This window comes from Carcharodon carcharias, chromosome 3 (assembly GCF_017639515.1).
Source record: "Carcharodon carcharias isolate sCarCar2 chromosome 3, sCarCar2.pri, whole genome shotgun sequence".
NCBI classification, from domain to species: Eukaryota; Metazoa; Chordata; class Chondrichthyes; order Lamniformes; family Lamnidae; genus Carcharodon; species Carcharodon carcharias.
The window spans coordinates 209,579,067-209,604,572 of NC_054469.1; the positions used below are offsets into that span (position 1 = coordinate 209,579,067).

The 25,506-nt window shown below is 41.8% G+C and overlaps 1 pseudogene; it reads right to left on the reverse strand.

Annotated features, from left to right (window-relative positions):
• Window positions 1-2,963: 2,963 nt before the first annotated feature.
• On the reverse strand, window positions 2,964-6,362 carry LOC121276082 (annotated as a pseudogene).
• Window positions 6,363-25,506: the final 19,144 nt, after the last annotated feature.

Here is a 25,506-nt window from a genome sequence, read left to right on the forward strand (position 1 = left end):
AAAACAGACTAATAACTATTTGCATTTTTATGGTGCTTTTAACAAAGAACAAATAGGTGAAGGATTTGTGTCTGCTAACCATTTGCATTCTTATTGCCCACTCCAATGGTGAACATCATTTCATAGTTAGCCTTGACTGGACATTTTACAAAGAAGACAACTATGATCTGAATGAGATGAGAATATATGATAATTTGTCATGTTTTGCTACCTGTCTTGGTGATGTGACATAAATATTATCAATCACCACAGTTGCCATATACAGCCTATTTGCATCTTCCTATTTGTAAAATACTGTACCTTAATGAAGAAAATGTAACGGGAATGTGCGAAGGAACCTTGGAAGAAGAGGATTGGGAAATCACCACATAATGCCTGATCTATTAATAGAATGATCAGCTGATTGGAGCAAACTGGAATGCTGATTAGGATCAAATCATTCTTTAAAGTTATTCCCTCATCATTTTTTATTCGCTCAAAATAATCTTATTATCTGCCTCTAATTCATCTTGTACTCACATACATACTCCTTAAGTGTTGTCATACTGAGCTGGTGATTGTTAACGGAATGTGTTTTGACCTATTTGCCTCAAAGACGTTAAATTTCTTTTTTGAAGTCCCTGTTTATTGAAGGGAGAAGCTAGCAGGTGATTTAGAGCAGTTTTCTGACTGAACATACCAAAATAAAAATCGCAAATTGTTGGAAAGCAGATAAACAATATTGTATGTGTTGAAATGGCTTCAGAAGGATGTTAACCGTATAAGAAGATGAATTATTTTTTAACCTATATGTAATTGCTATTTAAATAACCAAGTGTATAAATTAATTGGTGTTACACCGGTTGCTGATTTTAATCTGCTCCCATATCATCGGTACTAGCTTTCGAAGAACTGGAGGGGAATTATCCTCAATGTCCTTGACAATATTTATCCCTCAACCAACACCATTTAAAAAACAGGTTATTTGTTCATTATCACATTGCTGTTTGTGGGAACTTGCTGCCCACAAATTGGCTGCGTGTTTCCTACACCATAAAACTAACGACCCTTCAAAAGTAGCTCATTAACTATTAAGTGCTTTTTGGTGTCCTGAGGTTAAGAGAGGTGCGATATAAATACAAGTCTCACTCGAAAGAGTTACCCCATAAATACAAGTCTCTTATTGTGATCCGAGAATGGTCAATGCTGGGTATCCCTAAGGTGACAATGTCATTAGTACCTTAGAAGAGCAGATTCACACTAAATGTGTGACCAACAAAGACTTGCATTTATGTAGCACCTCTAATGCAGCGAATCATCCCAAAATGCTTCATGGAAGTGCAAACAAAAGAAGGAGATATTAGCAGCTATAATAAAAAGCTTTGTCGATAAGTGGATTTTGATGCCGGCCTTAAAGCAAGAGCAGGAAATGCAGCAAAAATTACAATCTAAGGCCCAGGTGGCTGAAGGCACAGCTGCCAATGGTGAGGGAAAGGAGGAAATTAGACCAGAATTAGAGCAACAGAAGTACCACCAATCTGATTTTGAGCTTAGCCCTTGTTGGGATTTTCCCTTTTGCCGTAATTTATCTTGCAGGGATTTCCTTCTGTCCCCAGCCTCGAAGACTGACGATCCAATTTCTGGGGTCAAGGGCTATGCATATTGGAGGTTGGCTCCTTAACCTTCAGTGGGAAGCTTAGTTCCTGGGACATAGAATGGGGCGGGAGGCCTCAGAGGCTTGCTTCAGTATTGCATAGCCTCTACACTGCTCAAGCTTCCTTCCCAAAAGTTCTTTAGTCTGTGTAATCAATCAGCCTGGGATTGAGGTAATTTAAACAATTAGACAGCTAACTGGTTGGCTGTGACAGCTTGTGCAGCTGAGGAAGCTCATTTTCTGAACTTCAATGAATTGGCAATTCCCATTCAGCAATAATTAAAGTGGAAGTGTGCTGAATTCAAATCTCTGTTCTTCACCACTGGTTTCTCCACAGACTATCTCCAAAACCTCATCCAGTCCCAAGTGTCAACACGAGCCTTCTAACCTGCTTATGCAATGTCTCATCGCTCCATTTAACCATCAGTAACAATCTGCCACTTTGCACCTTTCTCACACGCTCTCCACCTGAAAAAGTCTCAAAAAAAACCCCATCTCTCAGTCACTTCCTGGTTCTTTCTGGAATCCTTTTCCACCTTTGTGAAGTGCCATGAAACACGTAGCGGGGAGAATTGGATTTCGCACAGTTTTGAACACAAAAAACAGCATGTGCCCAAACATAGATAGCTGAAGCTAGCCTGAAATTGGGCCTCTCTTCATTCACATTATCTGGGTGAGGTGCCATGCAACATCTGTCACACCTCCAGGGGCAGCCCACCTACTATAAGTAGATGAATATTAGACCATTGGTGTCACTGGCACCAGCCTGGAGGTAAATCCTGGGAGGCAGGCTGGAGCATCAATGGGACTGGATTGGGTGTAGGGGAACAGTGATTGCAAGTGCTCTGAGGCTGAGGAGAGCCCTACTGGGCCTCCTGTCTCTGTAGGAGTGTTTTCTGAAAAATGTTTATTAAAAAAATGATTTACAGTTAGGTCCCAGCACACACTGTAGAATTACGAGCAGAGGAGATCCAGATCCTGCTCTATTCCTTGCACAGCCATTTCTGCAGGGGGTATTGAAACAGATTTTAGTCTCTTAATTTACAAATGTAAGTGTTGGTCCTGTTTTAGACAGCTGCTAAAGAGGCCTGAAGAAAATGGCCTCAACTAAAATTGAATCAGATTTCTTTCAGGCGTTCTTTTCCTTTTCTGGTCATAAGGGTTTTATTAAGACTGACATGTATTCTTTATATTGACGTTCACATGCATCCAAAACTTTGGCACTTCACAGTTTCATGGGTCTTAAAATATATGTCTTGTAAACTGATCTAAGTGCACTTATTAGCTGATCCCAGTCAAAGACGAATGACCAATAGACATGCTGTTTGCTTTAATCACCCTCTTCATTTGTTGGACTAGATGATGCAATGGCACCAGAAGGAGCACTGCCAGCACCAGGAAAGTCCCCTGGTGGTCCACCAGCACCCTGATACAGCTTTGTGATGATAGGATTGCAGATTTTCTTCAGCTCCATCTATTGGTGCTCATACACATCCTTTTCAGCAGTCTGGTTCTTGTCTAGCCAGCTGGTAACTTCATCACATTTGTCCAAAATCTTCTGCTTATCATCATCCCCAACTTTTCCCTTTAGTTTCTCATCCTCAATTGTAGCCTTCATGTTGGAAGCAAAAGATTCCAAAGCATTTTTGACAGCAATTTTTTCACGTTGCTATTCATCTTCAGTTTTGTGTCTTTCAGCTTCTGGAGCCATCCATTCAATATCCTCCTTGCTCAAGTGACCTTTGTCATTTGTGATGGTGATCTTGTTTTCATTTCCAGTGCTCTTATCCACTGCATACACACACAAGATACCATTAGAGTCAACGTCAAACATCACCTGAATTTGAGGCACACCCCATGGAGCTGGTGGAATTCCAGTCAGCTCAAACTTGCCCAGCAAGCTGTTATCCTTGATCATGGCTCTTTCACCCTCATACAGCTGAATCAGCACACCAGGGTGGTTATCAGAGTAGGTAGTAAAGGTCTGAGTTTGCTTTGTTGGAATGGTGGTGTTCCGCTTGATTAATGTGGTCATTACACCATCAGCAGCCTCAATACCCAGTGATAGAGGAGTGACACCTAACAGCAGCAGATCTTGCACAGCCTCAGATTTGTCACACAGCCCACGCAGCTATGCCATATGCAACAGCCTCATCAGGGTTGATGCTCTTGTTCAGCTCTGTGCCATTGAAGATATCTAGATTTTTGGACCACGGGTGGATCCACCAACCAGTACAATGTCATAGATTTGAGCCTTGTCAATCTTGGCATCTCACAAGGATTTCTCAACATGGTCAAGTGTGCCTCGGAAGAGGTCTGCATTGAACTCTTCAAATTGTGCTCTTGTGATGGAGATGCAGAAATCAACACCCTCATACAGAGAGTCGATTCCAATGCTAGCTTGCGTACTGGATGACAGGGTACACTTGGCACATTCACATGCTGTGCAGAGGCAGCGAACAGCTCTCTTGTTATCAGTGATGTCTTTCTTGTATTTTCGTTTGAATGCAGCAATAAAACGGTTGACCGTGTGGCTGTCAAAGTCCCCACCCACCAAGAAGGGTGTCACCAGCTGTTGATTTGACTTCAAATATACCATCTTCAATGGTTAAGATGGAGACATCAAAGGTGCCACCAGCCAATGAAAAATCAATACATTTCTTGCAGCACCAACCTTCTTGTCCAAACCTAAGCAATAGCAGCTGCAGTTGGTTCATTGATGATAATGGAGCACATCGAGGCCAGAAATTGTATCAGCATCCTTTGTGGCTTCTCACTGAGAATCATTGAAGTAAGCTGGTACTGTTGGGGGTGCAGGAAGTTAGTGCCCAAAATTGATCTTCATTGCGTCAATAAAGTGAGAACAACAAGCACCAATTTGCACCCCATTCTCACATTGAAGGTTTTATTGTGCTTTCATAATTAGGTAAAGAGGTAATTTAGTTATTAATTCAAAGACTGAATTTATAGAGGCAGTGGCTTCAGAAATGTTGATAATGTGCAATCGATGACACTTGTTGCAGTTAGCTTATTTTATAATTAACTAATAATACCTCAGTAGCTAATCTCAAAATGAACTCTTCCCTTCTCCACACAAATTTTACATCTTCAATCTTATAACTTTTTACATTTCGGGGAGGATTTTCCCCTCATTGGGCAGGCAGACCCAGGAGCAGCTGCGCAATGGTCCACCACCCCCAAATGGGCCCCAACGGCAATTTAACGCTGGCTGGCCAAATAATGGCCATCCAGTGTGAAATGCATGCTGAAACACTCAGCGCTGCCTGGGTGGGGGTGGGAGGAGGGCGAGCATGGCTGTCAGAGTATGCGCGCAGGTACGCTCAGTCAAAGTTCCCCGAAGACACAGAGCTGCCTCAGGGAGCTGAAGATTTTAAACTTTAACAAGTAAAGATTTTAAAATTAATGAAAACATGCCCCCCCATGTGACTCTGTCACATGAGCAGGGACATGTTAAAAATGAGCTCTAAAAGTTTTCTTTTTATAAATCACTTCCCTCTGAATTGTTGGCGGGCACGCTGCCAACTCCTGCGCAAGCCCGCTGACCGAAATGTCACGTGATGATGCTTGGATGCTCCCCCGATGTCATTGTGCACTATTTCACGCTCATGCATGTCGGGCCTGCGCCCGCATGGCAAGATGAAAAAGCAGCCCTTTGAGTTTGGGTGCCTTTGTTAAGTAGTTCTGTACCAAATGGCGTATAGCCCATTTAATAATCCATGGCATGAAATTTAAGGAATTTGAAATTTCCATTCAGAAAACTTATCAGACAGAAAATAATTTATTGTAAACCACTGTATTGCAATTTTTTCAATCTTACTAATCTGTTGACTATCACAATTGTTTAGAAGTGAGTCTTTCTACAAAGTCTTAAAACAGATTAAAACAGATTGCCTAAATCTCCATAGGGTTGAAATTGTGTTTTATGATACCAATAGCAAATGTGCGAATAGTTTGGTGTGCTGCTGCTATACCATGGTGTGATTTTAATGCCTTAAATTTGACCAGATATTATGCTGCTAAAAACATTTTAACATCTCTTATAGAACCTAACATCTCAAACACTGTTGCCGATGCTGAGATCAGGTTCAGTGATACCAATGTCCGTGTTAAAGCACCTTATCCTATAATCTCACAGAATTAATTTTCAACATTCTATATCTCTTACAGTAAGTAGGGCAATACCTTCAAGTTATCACAGGATAGAATAGGTATAGATCACACTCAGCAATCTGGTGTAATCTGTGTATAGGAGTTAATAATCTGCACTTGTGCTCAAAGAGCTGTTGCTCCTGTCAGTTGACTATGCATTAAGGCAGGTTTATGTATTTGGAGATTTATGATCAGCACTAAAGCTCTTGAAAAAAATGAATCATTCAGGGTAAGTGGCTGATATCTTTACACTGCACACAGGTCCACCTAAAAGCAAATCTGATAAGTAGCTGACAGTAATTCTTATCCATGATTTTTCCACTCCTCATTTTACAGCACTAAATTCCTTGTAACATAAAAATAGAGCAGAAGCTGAATCAGTCACATCACTCAAAAAGTAATTTCACAATCCTTTGGCTGGAACAAATCTGAACTGGGGCAGCTATGAGACATGATGACCATCTACCAATAAAAAATAACGAACCACCAAATTGTTCAAAATTCTGCCCAAATCCCTTGACAATGCAGCAATCGAATCACAGATATCACAGCACAGCATGTGGCCATTCAACCCATTGTTTCTGTGCCAGCTCTTTAGCAGAAGAATCCAAAACTGATCCCACTACCCAGCTCTCTATTTACCAAAGCACGATATCTTCCTCAGTTTCATATATTTATCCAAATTTCCCTTAAAAGATGCAAGGGTCTCTATCTGAACGACTCCATGTAGCAAAGCGTTCCATGGCCTGGATTGTATGGGACAGTGGTGGCCCCATCCATTAGTTGGAAAGTCAGGGGCAACCTCCCCTTGGCCAGTCATGGCAGAGCGGATTACATTTTAACCTCCTCAGGCAATTAGTTGACTACATTTGGGACTTCCTTCCCTGTAGTGAGGAAGTCCCAGCCCACCAAGAGCTGCTGGTTAATTGGATGATGAGTAGCTGTTCAGCAGCACTACCGGGAGCAGCGGCCACAGCTGCAACTTCAGCGGGCCCACAACAGCCAACCATGGAGGATGCCTGGAATTAAGGCAAAGTAAGTGAGGGCAAACAGGCATGCCCTGGCAAGGGACGGGGAGATTCTGTCATGAGGATATGGGGAGGGATGGCGACTTTCAGCAGGGGTTGCCCTTGCTGCTGGAGTGGCCCTTATTGGGTCCCCTCCAGATACCACAAGGAAGTCACCCAATGGTCTCCCCACATGGCAAAGTGCCCATCCACTGGTGGTAAAATACCAAGTGACAGCCAGAGAGACCCTTAAGTGGTATTAATTGGCCAGTTAAGGGCTTCAATTAGCCTAAGGATGGAGAAATGCCAGCAGTGGTAGGAAGGCAATAAACATGTCAACCTCTACCCTTCCACCCAACCCTTCCCCACCACCCCCCCCCCCTCAGCCCCCCACCCTCACCCCCCACCCTCACACCACATCTTCCAACACACTGTCTGGGGCCCCTCTAAAGTCCCGGTCTATGTTTCAACCACCTTCTATCTACAGAAAAAAAACAATTTCTAACCTCTCTGCTCACTCTCTCAGTAATAGTTCTCATCTCAAAATTCCACACCGGAATAAGTGTATTTTTCCCAAATTTACCTTCAATTAAATCTCATCTTTACCTTCCCTGCCTCAGGGGAAATTGTCCTAATATCTCAAGTCTCTCCTCAGAACTCTTCCATCCTTGGTATCATCCTGGTGCTTCTACCTTATATGCTCTCTATGGCTTTAATGTCTTTTTCATCATGTGGTGCACACAGTAAACCAACTGTGGTCTGATCAATGTTTTGTATAAGTTGATTACTAATTCTTACTATTCTGTACTCTGTGCCTCTATATAAAACCCAAAATGTTATCAAGCATTTTTATAATTTTATCTACCTACACTTGCACTTACAGGGAGTTCTGTATTTCAACCAATATTCTTCACACCCTTCAACATGTCACCATTTAATGTTTATTTACATTCTTTCTCCCCCCCCCCCACCACAGCACTTAAAATGTATTGCTTCACATTGATCCACATTTAATAGCACCTGCCACTAGCCTGCCCATTTTACTTAATCAATCTTGGTCCTCCCATAATCTATCACAGTTCTGGTCCCAGAAACGTATGATGATTGGTTGTGAGGCACGCCATTGACAGGATATGCCAGCTTTTGCTGTTTGTAAGACATGGTTGCTTCTTCCACTCTTGTGCCAACAGAAATTTATCATGTAAACTCACAAGGAAACCATTTTGAGGAGTAGCAAAAATAATCATTTATTCGTTTGAAGCATCAAAAAAAGGTAAAGAATGAACACTCCAACTTGTTTGAAGATACAGAGAAAGAAATGGTATAGAAATTCCCCATCTGTAACCCTCCCAATAGCCTGCATGTTGAAATAAATGGAAAATCACAGACTGGTAGGTAAAGAGGATAAAGATTCACTTCCCTTTATTTTGTGCAAACAATACGATTCGAATACATTTTTTCCAATTCTTTGAGTGGATTTTTGCATTCTGCCCCAATTTGACAACCAGCATCCTTCCCCCTTACAACAGTCCTAATATTTCAAGTCTCTCCTCAGAACTCTTCCATCCTTGGTATCATCCTGGTGCTTCTACCTTATATGCTCTCTATGGCTTTAATGTCTTTTCTATCATGTGGTGCACACAGTAAACCAATTGTGATCTGATCAATGTTTTGTATAAATTGATTATTAATTCTTACTATTGTACTCTGTGCCCCTATATAAAACCCAAAACGATATCACGCATTTTTATAACCTTATCTACCTGCACTTGCACTAACAGGGAATTCTGTATTTCAACCAATATTCATTCACACCCTTCTACGTGTCATCATTTATTATTTATTTACATTCTTCCTCCACCCAGTAGTCTAACCCGTTGTGTTCAATGTTTTGGGAGATCTATTCAGGTATTAGCTTCCCTCTGTCCTGGTTACAGTGTCCAAGATCCATAAAAAGACATGATTTAATGCTGCATTTATTCAACTGTGCTGATGCCAACAAACATCAGCCTCAATGTTGACAGCAGATAAACAAAGCAATTTTGTTCCCTTCCAGGGCTTTGGCCAGCCACATTGGAAAATAAAGACAATTGTCTCGTCACTGTGGAGTCTTCCTTCCAGAAAAAAACAAGGAATTCTACACCAATTCCACACCAACCTCACCATCAGACAACATCCATTCACCACGAGGTGACCTTGAATTTTCAATTAGTCAGGCAATAACAGACAGCCAAGTGTGGGAGTATTGAGACGGGAAGAGGATTCGTGCAGTAGTGATTGTTTTGACATCAAGCCATTATTGCCTTTACATCAGTTGAATAGAATAATAAAACAATTGATTAAATATCAATCGATTTTTGAATAGAGAAAGAACATTTTTAAAAATGTCAATCATTTTAGCAGAAAAGAACATTTTAAATTCCAATTTTGACTGAGGGTCACAGCGGTCTTGTGATTCTGCAGTAGTTAATCATAATTGTGTTACTAATTCATCAACGATCTCATTAATTAACTATTAATGACCATCACAGTGGTTAACTGAATAGATGTTACTTACTGTGGCAGAAAGCTGACTTAGCAGTTGTAAGCTGGCTGTAAGTCACCAGTCCTCTATAAAAGCAAATAAGTTTTGTGACTGCACAAAGTGTGTGCATAGAGTGGAGATGAGAATTAAGTGCAGTTAGGAATGAGTGCTAACTTGGGAATTTGGTGCAGAAGGGGAAGGAGGCGTTGCTTTTTAATTTTTTTTCAGTCCCCAGTAGCTGGTGAGTGTCCAAAGACATTAATAAGGTAAGGAAGTAGGTGATTGGTTGGTGAGTTCTAAGAATTTATTCCCTCTAAACATGAGCAGTAGTTCAAACTGATATTGGGGAGATATAAACATTACATTAAATGTGTAACAAAACTAGTTAAGCTGTTTAATATAACCACTGGGTAATGGTTGAGTGATATTTCTAAACTTAAAAACTAGTTAACTAAATAAACACAATAAGGGTGGCAGAGTAGGTGATTTGTTGCAGGTGTAGCATATGGGACCTGGCAGCCACATCTGTAGTGTCTACAATTCAAGTAACTTCGGCTCAGAGTTGATGAGCTGGGGTCTGAGTTTCAAACACTGTGATGCATCAAGGAGGGGGGAAAGTTACCTGGATGCTTTGTTCCAGGAGGCAGTCGCACTGTTTAGGCTAGATACTGCTAACTGGTCTGTGGTCAGGAAAAGGAGGGTGTGGCTGTGATTGAGGTAGGTATGGGGACCCAAAAGGTAGCAATGGAGGAGCCCCAGACCCTGCAACTGTCCATCAGGTTCAAGGTTCTTTCAGCTTGTGTGAACAAGAGCAAAGACTGCAGAGAGGACGAGTAAACTGACCATGGCACTGTGGTTCAGGGAGCCAGTCAAGTGGGATGAATAAAAAGGAATGTAATTTGAGTGGGGCACTGTATAATTAAGGAGCTGAATACTGTTCTCTGCAACTGAGAGTGTGATACATGAAGATTGTGTTGCCTGCTTGGCGCTAGCATTAAGGGCATCTCCAGGCTGAAGAGGAACTTGGAATGGGAGGCAAAGGGTCCAGCTGATGTGGTGCATGTGGTTACCTATGGCATGTGTGGAACTAAAAAAGAAGTCCTGCTAAAGTAACTTGGGCAGCTAGAGGCTAAATTAAAAGCAGAACGACAGAGGTACTAATCTCTGGATTACTGCCTGGGTCAAGAGAAAATTGGTATATGATTAGAGAGTTGAATATATAGCTCAAAGATTGGTATGGGGGAAATGGGTTTCAATTCATGGGGCACTGGCACCAATACTTTGGAAAAATGGAACTGTACCATTGAGATGGCGTTCACTGGGGCCAGTGTTCTGGTGAGTTGTATAACTAGGGCTATAGAAATAGTAGGGCAAAGGCTTCATGAGAAGGGAGATTTTGAAAGTTAAAAGGAAGGATCAGTGCACTAATGCCCAGGGTCATGATACAGATAACAGTAACCAAATTGTGACAGGAAGGGACAGAGCATAAAAACATAGGAGTGCACCAGAAAATATGGTCAGATTAGGGAGAAAAGAATTTAAATTAACATAAGGGGAGGACGGTCCAGGCGAAGAGTGCTTTAGAAACCTGAAGAATGAAGTCGAGGCAACAAAAATGTCTATCGATGAAGGTAAAGAAAATCTGAGTGGGACGGGAAGAATCAGAGTTTAATGGTAATAGTGCATCAGAGAATAAGGTCTAATCAGGGAATACTAGTAAAAGAATAAAACTGAAGTCACTTTATCTGAATATGTGGAGGAACTGCAAAAAGGTAGATGAACTAATGGTACAAATAGAGATAAGTGGTTTCAATCTATTCACCATTGCAGAGACATGGTTACAAGGTGTCCAAGTTTGGGAAATAGATATTTAAGGATACACAACATTTTGAGAAAACAGAATAGAAAAGGAGGAAGGGTGGCCTTGATAATAAAGGATGACAGAGGAACATTAGTGAGAAAGGATCTTGGGTCAGAAAATTAGGAATTAGAATCAGCATGGGTGGGAATTAAACAAAGCAAGAGTCAGGGAGCACTGCTAGGTTACCAACAATTGTTTAATCATCAGGCAGAGCATTAAACACAAATTATTGGTGCTTGTAAGAAAGGCAATGTAACAGTTTTAGGGGATTCACATCTTTATATAGGCTGGACCAATCAAATTGGCAAAGGTGGTCTGGAAGATGAGTTTGTAGGTTTATTTTGTGATATTTTCCTGCAGCAATATGTGGTGGAACATTGTAGGGATAAAGTCATACAGATAGGCTATTGTGCACCATTTAATACGTCTTCACTTCTTAATTAATGGGTCGGAGGTTTAACACAATGGATTTGGCACATGTTCAGAGACATACTTCCAATTTGGACTTAAACAGTCAAATTATTAAGTAAAATGTTCATAATAGGTTCTCTATTTTAATTGCCCTTAGGGTTATTAACCTTAATCTGTTCTTTGCCTGAATCTTTCTCAATTTTCTCTGGCTGATTATTTAGAATATTACACACCTTCAGTTTGCATTGGATTTGGTCTTGGTTTTCGTGTGGATCTATTATTAATTGTTCAACAGTTTAACGTTAAAAGTGTCTCCTTACTATCTGGAGATTCAGTATTATGATCCCAGCTGATGTTAATCCTGGGCAAGTCAGATCCTAGATTGAAACCTAGCTTGATAGATCCTAACAATTTTTTTAGAAACTGTGGAGGAAAGTTACTGAACAAATTCACAGGAATTTGCTGATGAACTTTTAACACAAAGAATAACATATTTATTAAACAAGAAAAAAGAACTTTATTGCACCAAACAAAAAGGTTGGGAAAATCTCAATGCAAATACAAGAAGATGATTCAAATATCCACTATTCCTTCACCTCATCAATATGTTTACAGGCACATACAAATTCAGAAGGATAAAACTATTTACAATATCTATCTATTACTCTATTCAGGGTAAGTATGAGGTACATGTGAATTAACCAGCAAACTGTGGTCAGACGCACCATACTCCAAAGCAAATGACAGATGCGAACAAAGCAGATTCCAAGGGCAGCATCTTACCTATGTCGGGCGTGAGAGGGTGGAGGCAGGCGTAGAGCCGATCACCGCCTGTGATTGGCTGCACATTGCCATTTTACATGAGTTGGCCAATTAAGGCATTGGCAGTAAGAGTGCAGCAATCCCCCTGAGGCATGGAGCTGCCTCAGGGAGATTAAGTACATAATGAAACTTTTTAGACTTAAATAAAGATAAAAATTATTCAAACATGTCCCCTCATGTGACAGTGTCACATGAGCTGGGGCATATTTGTCAATTTAGCAAAATTTATTTATTTTATTGAACCTTCAGGAAACCTCATCCTGCCCGTGGATGAGGTTTCCTGAAAAATGTGAAGGCCGCTTTGGCTCTTTGTCTGCCCGCCAATCTTAAGGTTGAACAGACAACAGTATTAATGATGTTAACAATTTCCTTAATGGCCTTAATAGGCCTTTGACAGTTCAGCGGGCACGCAGCTGCCTCTGGTGCTTGCCCGCCAAATGCAATTATGGAATGATGCGCGATGATGTCAGGACAAACACCCAACGCCATCCCGTGTCATTTTGCACATCGGCATGTTGGGCCCATCCCCGCATGCCAACGGCAATATTCTGGCCCAAGGATCTCTCAACAACCTCGCCAGATGTTTGTCACATTGTGAGCCAGACAGTTTCACTGAAACTTTGACTTTCTCATGAGGATTCCCAAACTTGGCATTTGAAGAACTGATCTTGGAATTCTCTCCAAATGTTGCCTCCACTCAGACAGCTACAATAATGGCCCACCTGGCTGGGTTTCAATCTCACCTTCTGAGATTCTTTTCCCCTAGATCTCCAAGTAAACCCAAAGTTGACCTCCCAAGCACAATTTCAGATCACCAGCCATGCCAAGCGGAACAGCACTGCTCCAAAAAGCCTGCTCTAAGGGGTCAGCAATCATCGGCTGTCTCCTTGGATCTTCAGGGCTTCTCTCAAGCCCACTTCAAGTCTGCTCCTCACAGCTCTCTTTTTAACAGGGAACTCCTTTCTTTTAACTTGACTTCTAGGACCTCTTTCTGGTCTCGGTCTTTGTCCCTGCCCCAGACTTTCTTTGAGGACCTGCCCCTGTTCACCCTCCAGTGTCCTGCTCCCCTGGATGCACTCAACACAGTGGCACTCCGTTATTAGGTCACCTGACCTTATTTTCATGCCATTCTATTTCCTTTCCTTTGTACAGGCAGGCAGGGCCGATTCCTGGCCTTAAGAACTTAAAAGGCACAAATCACGCATGTGCGGCCAATTCCCGGCTGGTACATGTGCAAAAGGCCCAAGGTCCTCCGGGAACTGGGGTTCCTGACCTCTGAGGTAAGAAAGTAAGTATCTGAGTTTTCTCACAACATCACTTCCTTTCTCATTTGGTTTTCTGACCAATTTCTAGTTAATAACCCACAGTGTTGCGCATGGAGAATCAGACAAAGTGTAGCCTTCAGATAAAGTATAATTAGAGGACCCAGGATATAACTGGATCAGAGTATGTGAATGTAAATAAGTCCCCCTTTTGCAGCTATTCGTTCTGTCCATATTTGTATAATAATTGTTTTGAAATCATAGTTTCCAGTTAAATAGCAACATTTACAGGAATTTGGGAAGCTAAAAAGTTGAGTTTCTTGGATCATAGAAATTTCTCCACTGTCCATCCTAAGGAAATAGGAGACACATCTAGGCTGTAAGTACAATGTTGCAAGTTTGCATACACAGATACCATTGTAAATATGGATGTATTGTTGTGAATATCTAGTTCATGTGTTTAGAATATACCTTTTAGTTTTAGAGTGTGACTTGTAGTTTTAGGGATTAAAGTTTAATGTAGAAAATGGGCTAAATGTAATTAAAGCAAGCTTGGAATCTATTACCCTCAAATCACTGGGGGTCATGTTGACTTAAGAGGTTAATAGCCAGAAAGGTAGAATCATAAAACTGCAGGTGGGCTTACTTAGCTGGTGAACCTGAGGCACGATGTGTGCAATGCTTACAGTAATGACAGTCCAGAGAGATTGTTTTGTTTTGGAAATTAGAGCTGAATTTGTTTAAAAGTATTCAGTAAACCCTGAAAGGTTTTAAAAACTCATTCACTTCATCAGATCAAAGAAGAAATTGCAAATGAGCAATAATTAACTTAAAGGTCAGTTTGAGCAGGCTATTTTGATGTGGAAATGGATGGAGCTTAGGGGAGTTCTCTGGTTAGAATTTATCTGGGTGTTTTCTGGGAGAGCTTTTTAGTTGTAGTTTGGACCTTGTGTGGATTGCAGATCACTGAGAGAAGATAACCTAAGTAAATGACAGTTAGATAGACCTGCATTGTAAGCAGAGTAAAAACCTTACTTCATCATTCACTGCATGAAATATGGATGAGGCTGAATCTCAGTTTGAATTTTGGAAAAGTAGTTGGCAGATTACCTAGTTTGAAACAAGAAATGAGCATAGTATGCTAAGTATGATCGAACCAACGTTAGTATTTTTTTACAAAATTTAATTCTTTATTAAGCCAAGCTGCTTCATAGATTTTGGGTGGGGTCCACCTGCATGCTGTGGTGACTATTACATCTTCTCTCATTCAGTATAACTGCAACCATCACAACAGATCCTGCCTGTTGATCAGGAATAAGGAACTCTTTGCTCAGGGAGTTCAGGTCCAGCACACAGCTCCTCACTTAGCTTGTAGGGGACAGAAGGAGATTCCATCCTGTAATATCTTGTGGATCCCAGAATTTTGAAATAATCAATTTTACGCAGTGATGTTGTATAACATGACTGTTTTGGATTGTCTCTTTAATTCCAGGTAAAATGGAATCGTGAAGAGGGTCATGTGATCTTCATCAAATCCTGCCTTCAGAAAGCCTGGGTAGCTTGGTTACTATGGAGTCAGGGAGGCCCAGGATGAGACTTACTGGGATCAAAATGAAAAACATTCACACCTGAAAACAAAGGCAAGAGTAAATGTGTTAATTGCAGCTAGACCTTCAGTCTCAGAAATTTCTGACAGAAAAAGAGACAGAGATCTCACACAGAGACAAAGGACTGTGGCTAGCGTGGTCAGCAAAGAGGAGAGTGTGTCCTTTCTGTGAGCTACTAAGGAGAAATGCAAGAGGAAAGACCATCTTTGGTAAAAGAGAAGCATCACATGGTAAACTAAGGAATCTGAAAGATTAGTCTGGCATGGCCATGGTGAAAAGATTCGCTAGATTGGGCCTTACTGATGGCATTCAGTTCAGGACTTCTCTGGAAACATCTGAACCATGTGACATGATCAACAAAGGCACATTGTCAAGCATATCAACAGCTATGGAAAGGTGAGGTGTTCAGAATCTGATGAATAGGAATGTCACTGGGTGAAAGGACATTGCTGACCTCAGGCTCCAAACTCAAAGCAGCTAAAAACCTGCTCTGATACATTATTGTATTTTCCAAATTAATTCTATGGCCAAAAGGTTTTATGATCACAAAAACTGTCTTATCTTTCTTAGAGCTGCAGGGACATTGCCTATAACTGATGCATCACTCACTACTGCAGTACAGTCTGTGTACCAAATGTATCATGATGCCGCACATGGTGAGGGCTGAGAAACACATTCAATGTCAGCTCCTGTATCTGTTGTTATGATCATCAGAGAAATTGATAACTTTAAACAAGAGCTTTTAATTCCCAGTGACCAAGTGAAAGGATCACACAGCAAGATTTCAAGTTTTAAGACTTTTACTGTAACAAACAAATTAAAATCAACTTTGCTAAACACTAGTAGGCAACTAATACTCTAAACTGCGGAAAGGATATCACCCATTTAGCTTTTTAATGTGGCCCCATGCCACAGTTATACTTCACTGCCCGTGCTCCACAGAATTTCAGTTTCTATAGGAACCAGTCCAACATCACTCCCTACTTCCAAGGGGTTTGCTTCTCATTTCACAGAATTGTAATTTCAAGTGACTGTCAAAAGGCGGCCTTATGCATACATGCACATTACAATATAGTTCCCACCTCTTCTCGAATAATATAATAACACATCCCATATAAATTGCTGAGGAGGCCCTTGCAAACAGAGCAGGCCCAGCATAACCAAGAGTGGGCAGCATCCCTGGATCTCCAAGAGAGTTAGGGTGGGAGATTGGTGGAACTTTTACTTGACTTCAAGGCCAAAATTTTAAGGACTCCTTTGTGTATATAAAACCTCATGGCCATAGAACTCATTTAGAAAAGACAGGATTGTATTTGACCAGATTTTTAGTTGCTTTCTTTGAGTTTGGAGCTGAGTTCAGCAAGTAGATAACATCCTTCCACCCTGTGACATTTTGGTTCAACATATTCTGAACACTTCACCATTCCATGGCTGTTATTCAGATTGACAATGTGCCTTTGTTGATCATATCAGATGGTTAAGCTATCACACAATTCTGTCAGTTTGCTTTTCATGATATCAATGTGTGTTACTTTAGAAACAATTAAAATGTAAAATTAGACTAAAAGAAAATATTGCAATTGTTATCATAGTCCAAGACGGTAACTAATTAAAAATGTCTAAAATAGAATATTGCAACAGTTATTATAATCCAAGATATAATTAACTACAATATATTCTGTAAGGGAAATACAGTTTTTGTTTTAATCAGGACATCTATTGCAGTTTTAACCAAATGCAGTAATCAGTGCATAAATAGAACTAATTATAGCACTTACTAACACATTTGCAGAACACTATTCTCCGCGGGTTTCCTGAATCTTATCTGTTTTAATTGAAATTAAGGTACAGTTGGCAGGAGACCAACTAACATCAGTCTATAGAACGCAAGCCTGTGCCCTGCAAAATACATTGTCAGGGTTGTCAATGGTCATGAAATCAGGAATATGATTGTTGATATGATTGTATCATTGCTTGATTGATGCCAGTTACCTGCTTTGAATCTTTAAGCATTCATTCAAAATAAAGACTCAGCTTACTAAATTCAGTACAAAGCTTTGCAGTGCAGTGATACTCAGGCATGGATCTTCCTCCTCCTGACACTCCAGGTGCTGCAGTTTCTTGAGTATTTAGGTGAGCAAGACCCCCACAAGGTTTGGTAATATCACATTATTCCTAACTTTGATGCTGATGTTGATTGCTTGAAGTCATTAATTAGAAAAGTGAATGTGTTTTCCAGCAAAGCTGCCTTTTCTATATTGGATTTGGCTCCTCCAAAGAGCTGTGAGTGTTGGGTCAAATTGAAATTTTCAAGATTGGGATCAATAGATTATTTTGCTAAAGGAAGTTGAGGGGCCAATCAGCCATGATCTAATGGAGTGGAGGAACAGACTCGAAGGGATGAGTCTTGTTCCTAATAAGCTCACCAATTAGCTTTTCCATTGACAAGCATCAAAATATCTAATTTGCCTTCATCTAGCCACTCACAATCTTGAGATTTTTTATTAATTCATGAGCAGCGAACATTGCTTGGAAGGTGGGCATTTATTGTCCACCCTTATTTGCCCTTAAGAAGTTAGTGGTGAGCTGTCTTCTTCAACTGCTGCAGGCCACGTAGTGTAGGTACACCCACAGTGCTGCTAGGAAAGGAGTCCCAGGTTTTTGATCCAGGAAACATGAAGAAAGATGATGCATTTCCAAGTCAAGATGGTGTGTGTGCCTGGAAGGGGAACTTGCAGATAGTACTGTTTCCATGCATATTCTGCCATTTATCTCAATCTAGGCAGTAAAGGTCATAGATTTGGAAGATGCTGTCAAATTAACTTTAGCGAGTTGCTATATTGTATCTTGTAGATGGTAGGCACTCCAGCCATAGCACTTGTGGTGGAGGGAGTGAATATTTAAGGTGATGAATTTGGTGCCAATCAAGTAGACTGCATGATTTGGGTGATGCCATGCTTCTTGAGTGCAGTTGGCAAGTGGAGAACATTCCATTACACTCCTGATTATACCTTGGAGATGACAGAAAGGCTTTGGGAGTCAGGAGGTGAGTTATTCAAAGCAGAATTCCTAGCCCCCTGCATAATCTTGTAGCCACAGCATTTATGTGACTGGTGCTGTCAAGTTCCTGAGCAGTGGTGACTACCAGGATGTTGGTAGTGAAGAATTTAGCGATGGTAATGTCACGGGGAGGCGGGTAGAATCTCTATTTTTGGAAATGGCTATTTTCTGGCAATTATGTGGTGTGAATGTTACTTGTTGATTATCAGCCCAAGCCTGAATATTGTCCAGGTCTTGCTGCATGTGGATATAGACTGCTTCATTACCTGAGGAGATGTGAATGTAACTGAACACTGTACAAACATAATTAAAAATCCCCATTTCTGACTTTATGATGGAGGGAAGGTTATTGCTTAAGCAACTAGAGCTGGCTAAGTCTAGGACGTTGTCCCGATCAACTCCGTCAGCAATTTGTGGGGCCTCTAAAAACCATAACCACCTCCCTTTGCGCTTGGTATGATTCCACCCATGGGCTGTTTTCCCCCTGACACCCTTCGACATCAACACACTAGCATGATAAAAAGCACAACTCTGAAACTCAGTTACTTCTTAATGTGAACCCCATTTATATCCCAAGAATAGAATGAAGAAGAGAATTAATATAAATGCAGCATGGAAAAAATATTGCCCAGGATTTTACAACCCCTCCCGCTGAACTGAACAGAGATTTAAATGGCTCACCTCCTCTGCCAGGAGGGGGGGCAGGAAGCAGGGAGGGTGTGAGGGCCAGGGAGGGGGGTGGTGGCAGCAGGGGGGTGGTGGAGGCAGGGGGGTGGAGGCGATGGGGAGGGGAGGGGAGGGGGGAAGGAGACACATCACAGAGGGGTCATAAAATCCTGGCCATTCTGTTTGACAACTTTTAGCTAAACCTTGATAGTAAACCAAAAGCAGATGAAAAAGAAATATGAATGTATTTTCCAGGGTTGATGCCCTTGCTTTGTGGAAAATAAGTTTGCCTTTTTAAAATGCTAATTAGGAATTAGGTGAAACACTTAATGTGAAATCAGAAGGGTGGATCTCACAATGAAATGCTAACAGGCCTTTTCTGTTTCCAATTTCTAAAGGACTGGCTGTCCCATGGATTCTGCTTTTACTTCAAACAAACAGATATTCACAAGCTAGGTCATAAATAATTAAGCAAATGCACCTTCCAGTCATCTAGATGTGCTCTTTTTAAAGATTCATGTGATTGATTTATATATAATACAATGTGTCATGTATTCTGAGTGCCCTTTCAATCTATTTAATGTACTGGGAATGTTTTAATCCCAGAAGCTTCTAATCTACAAAAAAAAACAACTGGAACATTAATTCCTTAATATACAAATGTAAAATATAGAAAGAAAAATTCTGTTGTAATAGTTAATTTCCCAATGTATTCTATCATTTGATAAGTTGCAACTATTTTCTAGGATCAGAATTAAACTTTTGTATCTTTAAAGGCACAATAATTAGTTGGAGCAATTTTGGAAGCATGTGTTCATGGGTTGTTTATGTTTCTAGCACTTTTTTTAAGCATTCCTTCCTTATTATTAATTTTGGCAATGCAACTGTTTAATGTAGAAATGACCGTTTCATTTACTGTGCAATGTATCTTTAAGAATAATACTTGTTAAGGAAGGTCACATGATCTGTAGTACACAATAGGAGAGTAGTGTGGGTGACCTCAGCAGTCAGTGCATAGATGGAGTTGGAGTTGAAAGCACATGCAGTTGCTGCTGAAAGTATATTGTGAATAAATTCAATGTTTCCACCCAAGAGGTGTCTGCAAATCAATTCTATCATTAATAGTACAACTCGGCCACCCTACAACATTTAATTATATTGGAATAAAGATGTTACAATATGCAATCGACTGCCTGAAAATGTGGTGGAAGCAGATTCAGTATAACAACAACAGGAGTAGGCCATTCAACTGCCCAAGCCCATAGGGAATTGGATCTATACTTGAAAGGAAAAAAAAGAGAAAGGCTATGGAGAACGACTGGGATGTAAAACTAAATGTACAGCTCTGTCAAAGAGCCAGCATAAGAATGATGGGCCAAATGACCTTCTTCTGTGCTGTCTGATTCTATAAGAAACCAATTAACCCCACCAGTCTTTTATTCCGCACAGAGTGTTTAATTTAATAAGGTACTTCTGGCTGAAGAGTGAGGTACTTATAGCTGAGGAAGAGCCATTTATAGATTAGCATAGAACATTTATTCTACGTTTGCAACACAACTTCTCTGTATTATGCATCATGGGGGTCCTCCAGTCTTATTCAGCATGTGATAGTGGAAGAAAATACTAATGAAGAGAAGGAGATGGATGCCCATACCTCCGAGGACATCAAAGGGATGGTTATCCTGATAAGACAATAATTCAGGGATAAGATGCATTACCATAGAGTGAAGTGCATGCAGCTGACAGAGGGGCAGTGTGTCCACAGTCTCTGCTTTAATAAAGCAGCCACCAAACTTGAAAATTTGATAGAAGAGGTCTTGCCATCAGGCTCATCTGTCTACACTAGCCACAAGGATCCAGCAAAATTACTCCAATCTTTCAGTTTTATGCAATGGCTAGTTTCAGTCTCCTGCAGCGGACATTTTATCAGTGAGCCTATTTGCAGCGAAATGCAACATTAATCAAGTGACAGATACACTATTCTGCTGCCACCACATTTAGTTCAGCAAAGTCATACAAGCAGTTTAATTGTTCCATTCTACTGGCTTCCCTGGGGTGTGAGGTATCATTGATTATTCACAGAGAACCAACTGTGCACCTGTGGAAAATGCCTTTGCCTACCTAAACAGGACTAGCCTCTTACTCATTCAATGCAGGCGTGAATGTCCACTTTCAGGAAATGCAAATAGTTGCACAATTCTTCAATGATGAAAAGATAGAATGCTAGACTTTGGCACATCAAAACACCGTCTGCTTACATAGCTAATAAATTCATTCCACAACCCATGTACAGCTACAAAACACACTATAGTGGTTCACAAGTGAAGCGAAGAATCTACAGCATGGAATCCTTGACTAGCTCGAATAGGCTTTAATATGAAGGACTGAGTCATCTTTGCAATGTGCCCAGACAGAAAGTTCTCAAAATGGTTACTATATTGTGCAATGTGAAAATAGGAACATTATATGCCAGAGCAGAGGAAGAAGTCACACCACAACCTTTGGATGAAGTAAACCTGGGGCAATCTGGTATGCAGTAGGTAAAGCATGTGTCAGCTTAACTGAAAGAGTTGTTTCATGTTTTTACTAACAGACAAATTACTGCAGGTATTACTTAGAAAAACCTCATCATTCCTTTAATTTATTGTTGTTGATGTTTCATTTTGTTACTAGTTAATGTGTTAGTTGTTACCGTCAAGTTGAGTATATCTATATTGTTGTGAAACCATGTGTTAGATCAAAAAGTGATTTTTGAATTAACTGGCTGGAAATCTTTAATTGAATGGTTTTTTTTTAAAGACAAAAGTCACATTCCAGTGACTTGGGATCATAGACAAAGATGGCTTCATATTTGCAACATTCTACCTTCTACAATCCAAAAACTATTGAAATTAAGACAACCTATCTGAAAAGCTGCACCAGGAACAATGGCCTTGGAAGAATGTGAATGGGGGCCAACCCCTAGTCCATTGGCAAAGCACCTTGACAATCACTTGGTTACTCAACTGGGTGGAGATAAACCACCACTTGGACAATGGGACCCTGGCTGAGGGAAGAATTCCCAGTATGATCTAATCAAGTTACAATTGGAATACACTAGCCATGACCTTATTTGGATCACTGGGAAGTTTGAGAGAGAAGGTCATGTGACAAGCTAACCTTTTGTCTTTTAAATAACTGCTCACTCTGTGGAATTGGACAAGCATCTGAGACCCTGAGGGGGTTCCTTTTCTCTCTCTCACTCTCCACCAACTTGCAAGTTTTTTGAACACTGTCTGTTGATTATTACTATCCAGGTTCTGTAGACAGAGACTTAAAAAATAAGCTGCTTACCCCAGAAGAAGAAATAAATTTTCTGTCTACAATTTTACACCACCTCAGTGCCAAGAGCAGCAGGACCACCAAGTAAAAACAGCAGGACTGCCAAATTTAGCCTGAAGTCAGCCAAGTCACTGACCTTCAAGAGCCATGTACCGCCTTAATTTTACTGATTTCTAACTTATTTAATATATCCTATCCAATCTGCAATCTATTTGTGTGTGTGTGAACCTCAAGTGTGTGAATATTTGAAAGTCGGAGCAATGTTTATTATTTTGACCTAGGCCAAGGGCAGAATTTTTCGCTTGGTATGCAGGCAGGCGCCCAACACGTTCGAGCGTGAAACAGCTCGTGATGACATTGGGCAAGGGTCCTGATGTCATCGTGCACTCGTGTGATATTTCAGTTGGCGAGAGTCGGCAGAGCGCCCACCGACAATTAAGAGGCCTATTAAGACCAGTGACGTTGCAATTACCAGGGATTTCCCATTGCCTGTCCAATATGCGGTTGGCGGGCAGGCAAATCTGCCAGGCAGCCTTTACCTTTATGGGCAAACTTCATCCAAGGGCAGGATGAGGTTTCCGAGATTAATTTTTAAAAAGATAAAAATGTTTGGGCAGAATTTTCAGCATCCATATGTTTACGTGACTCATTCTGATGCGTGGACATTTTTTTTTTGGAATTTTAAAATTCTAATTTATAGCTTTTGGACTCTGCAGCTCCCTGAGGCAGCTCTCTGCCTTCAGGGAGCATTCAGTGAGCGCTCCCCTACACCCACGCTGACTTCAGCGCTCACCCTCCTCCCCCCTCCCACCCCAACAGCGCTGAGCTTTTCAGCGCCCCTTTCATGCTGACTGGCCATTAATTGGGGGCCAATTGTGGGTGGTGGCTCGTTTCCCAGCCACACCAAGGCGCATCGACCTCACCCACAAGCCAAACTCAAAATCCTGCCCCAAGTTAAGTATAATTAACTACTATCCTCTTTTCTTTTAAAAAAAAACTTAAGATAACCAGTCTGCTTGTGTCTTTTTCGCCATAGCACCTAAATCTTAAACACTCTCGGAATTGGCAAGTATGTCCTTCTTTATAAAAAAAAAACTGTTGCGGTCAAATAAGGAGAGGGGAAAAGTGGGGATCCCTTCAACCCTTCCTCACTGGATCGTAAAAATATGTTTGCTATCTGTGCCAAAGCGAACGCAGTAAATGCAGTTATTTTGACCTGCTACAGCAATGATCTCTTTTGCCTTGAATACTGTAAGTGCTGTGTTTCCTGCATGCAATGTTCCTGAGACATTGCTCATTGTCTGGAATAGCTGCAATGAAGTCCCCTGTCTAATTCATGGAGATTCTCCCTCCATGGGTGGAATCATCCCAGAATTGCACTAAGTGCGGTAGCCAACATTTTACCTGCCAGCCGCAATGGTGGGTTTTCACGCCGTATCATCCCAAACCTTCCGCGTTATTTATGCCAGAAAACACGCCATTTCCATGGCGGGTGGGCACTCATTCGGCCACCTGCCATCACCCCGGGTGTCATATTTAAAGTCCAACCGTAAGCACCATCTTAGTGCTTCCAGAAAACCATTACTGTACAGACGACATGGCCCTGAATCTGAAGACTGCAGCCCCCAGGTTCAGCAACGTGTCTCTTGAGCACCTGTCGGATGCTGTGGAGACCCCTGGGATGTCCTCTAACCCCGCTCTGGCTGCAGGGTGGGCAGCAACAGCACTAACCCTGCTTGGGAGGCGGTGGCAGAGGTAGTCAGTGCCAATGCCCTTCAAAAGAGGAGAGCCACCCAGTTCCGCAAGAGAATGAATGATCTCCTCTGTTACACCAGGGTAAGTCACTCTTCTCATCACTCTCAACTCACAAACTCATCACACATCCTTAGGGTCCTCACTCACTGCCAGTTCAAGGGGCATCACCATTCACTCTCTCACAATCACCATCATTGTCCTCATCCCTCATCCCGTCCATGGGACCACTCACCGCCCACACAGGCCAGGCATACTTATCATCTTGCCTGGTAGGCATCCTGATACACTCTCTCCATTTCTATTCATGCAGGACAAGCTGGCACACGGCAAGAGGGAGAGGCCGCAGACTGGTGGTGGAAATGCCTGAAATCAAGGTCCTCAAGGAATTTGAAAACAGAGCCATCTAGCTGGCCTACAAGATCTGGACTGGTCCTGTGCTGACGGTGAGGTCTGCACTGCTTGACCAAGGGGAGGTCCAGCAGTTCAACATCCATCAGACAACCATGCTGCGATGATGTGTCTGTTACACAGGCCACTGCCATGCACTAATTATCTCTCCTTGTTTTTGCAGCGACAAACAGCTGTCAGAGTCCATGACCCAGGGCCTCTAATCAAGCCCCAAAAAAGCTTCTGAAGAGGAATCAGGAGGCCCAACCCTCCCTGAAGCCACGTCACAGTGCTCAGCCACACCCTCCACCAGCGCAGAGACACACACCTCGGTGGGATCTAGCTTTAGAATAGCTTTGGGATTACAATCTGGTGAGCACATTGCACTGTCTGATCCACAGCAGGCGGAGACAGGGACTTCCCAGGCTTCTTGTACTCGGAGAACTTCTGGATGCCGAACTTTGCTGAGTCCAAGTCAGCTGACGAGCCTCTGGAACAAAACAGAATTACTGGAAAAACTCAGCAGGTCTGGCTGCATCAGCGGAGAAGAAAAGAGTTGACATTTCGAGTCCTCATGACTCTTCCACAGAACACACTGGACTTGGTCATGTCACATTTGCTGCAGCTGCAACGGCAAGCTCGGGACCATCAGGAAGGGACGTCTGCTGCACTCTTCAGATTGCAAGGTATGATGGAGGAGTCCATCCACCTTCACTCTGAGGTGATAGTGCCTGTATGCCAATGCACCGAGGGCAACACTGGTAGGATGGTGATCGCCATGGACACCTTGGACCCTGAACTTCACTGCTGCCCAGCTCAACTCCATTGCTGACGCCATATTTGACCTCCAACAGTGTATACAGGAGAGGGGAGCTGGGCAGCTCGATCTCACTCCAGCTGCCCCCGCTCCTTAAGGAGTCAGCCTGGGGCCCACATAGGGAGGAGGATCAGCAGCTGAACATTCTGGGCCCATTGATCCAGGTGACTCCGAGAAGGTCTGGCCCATCCGACTCCCCTCTT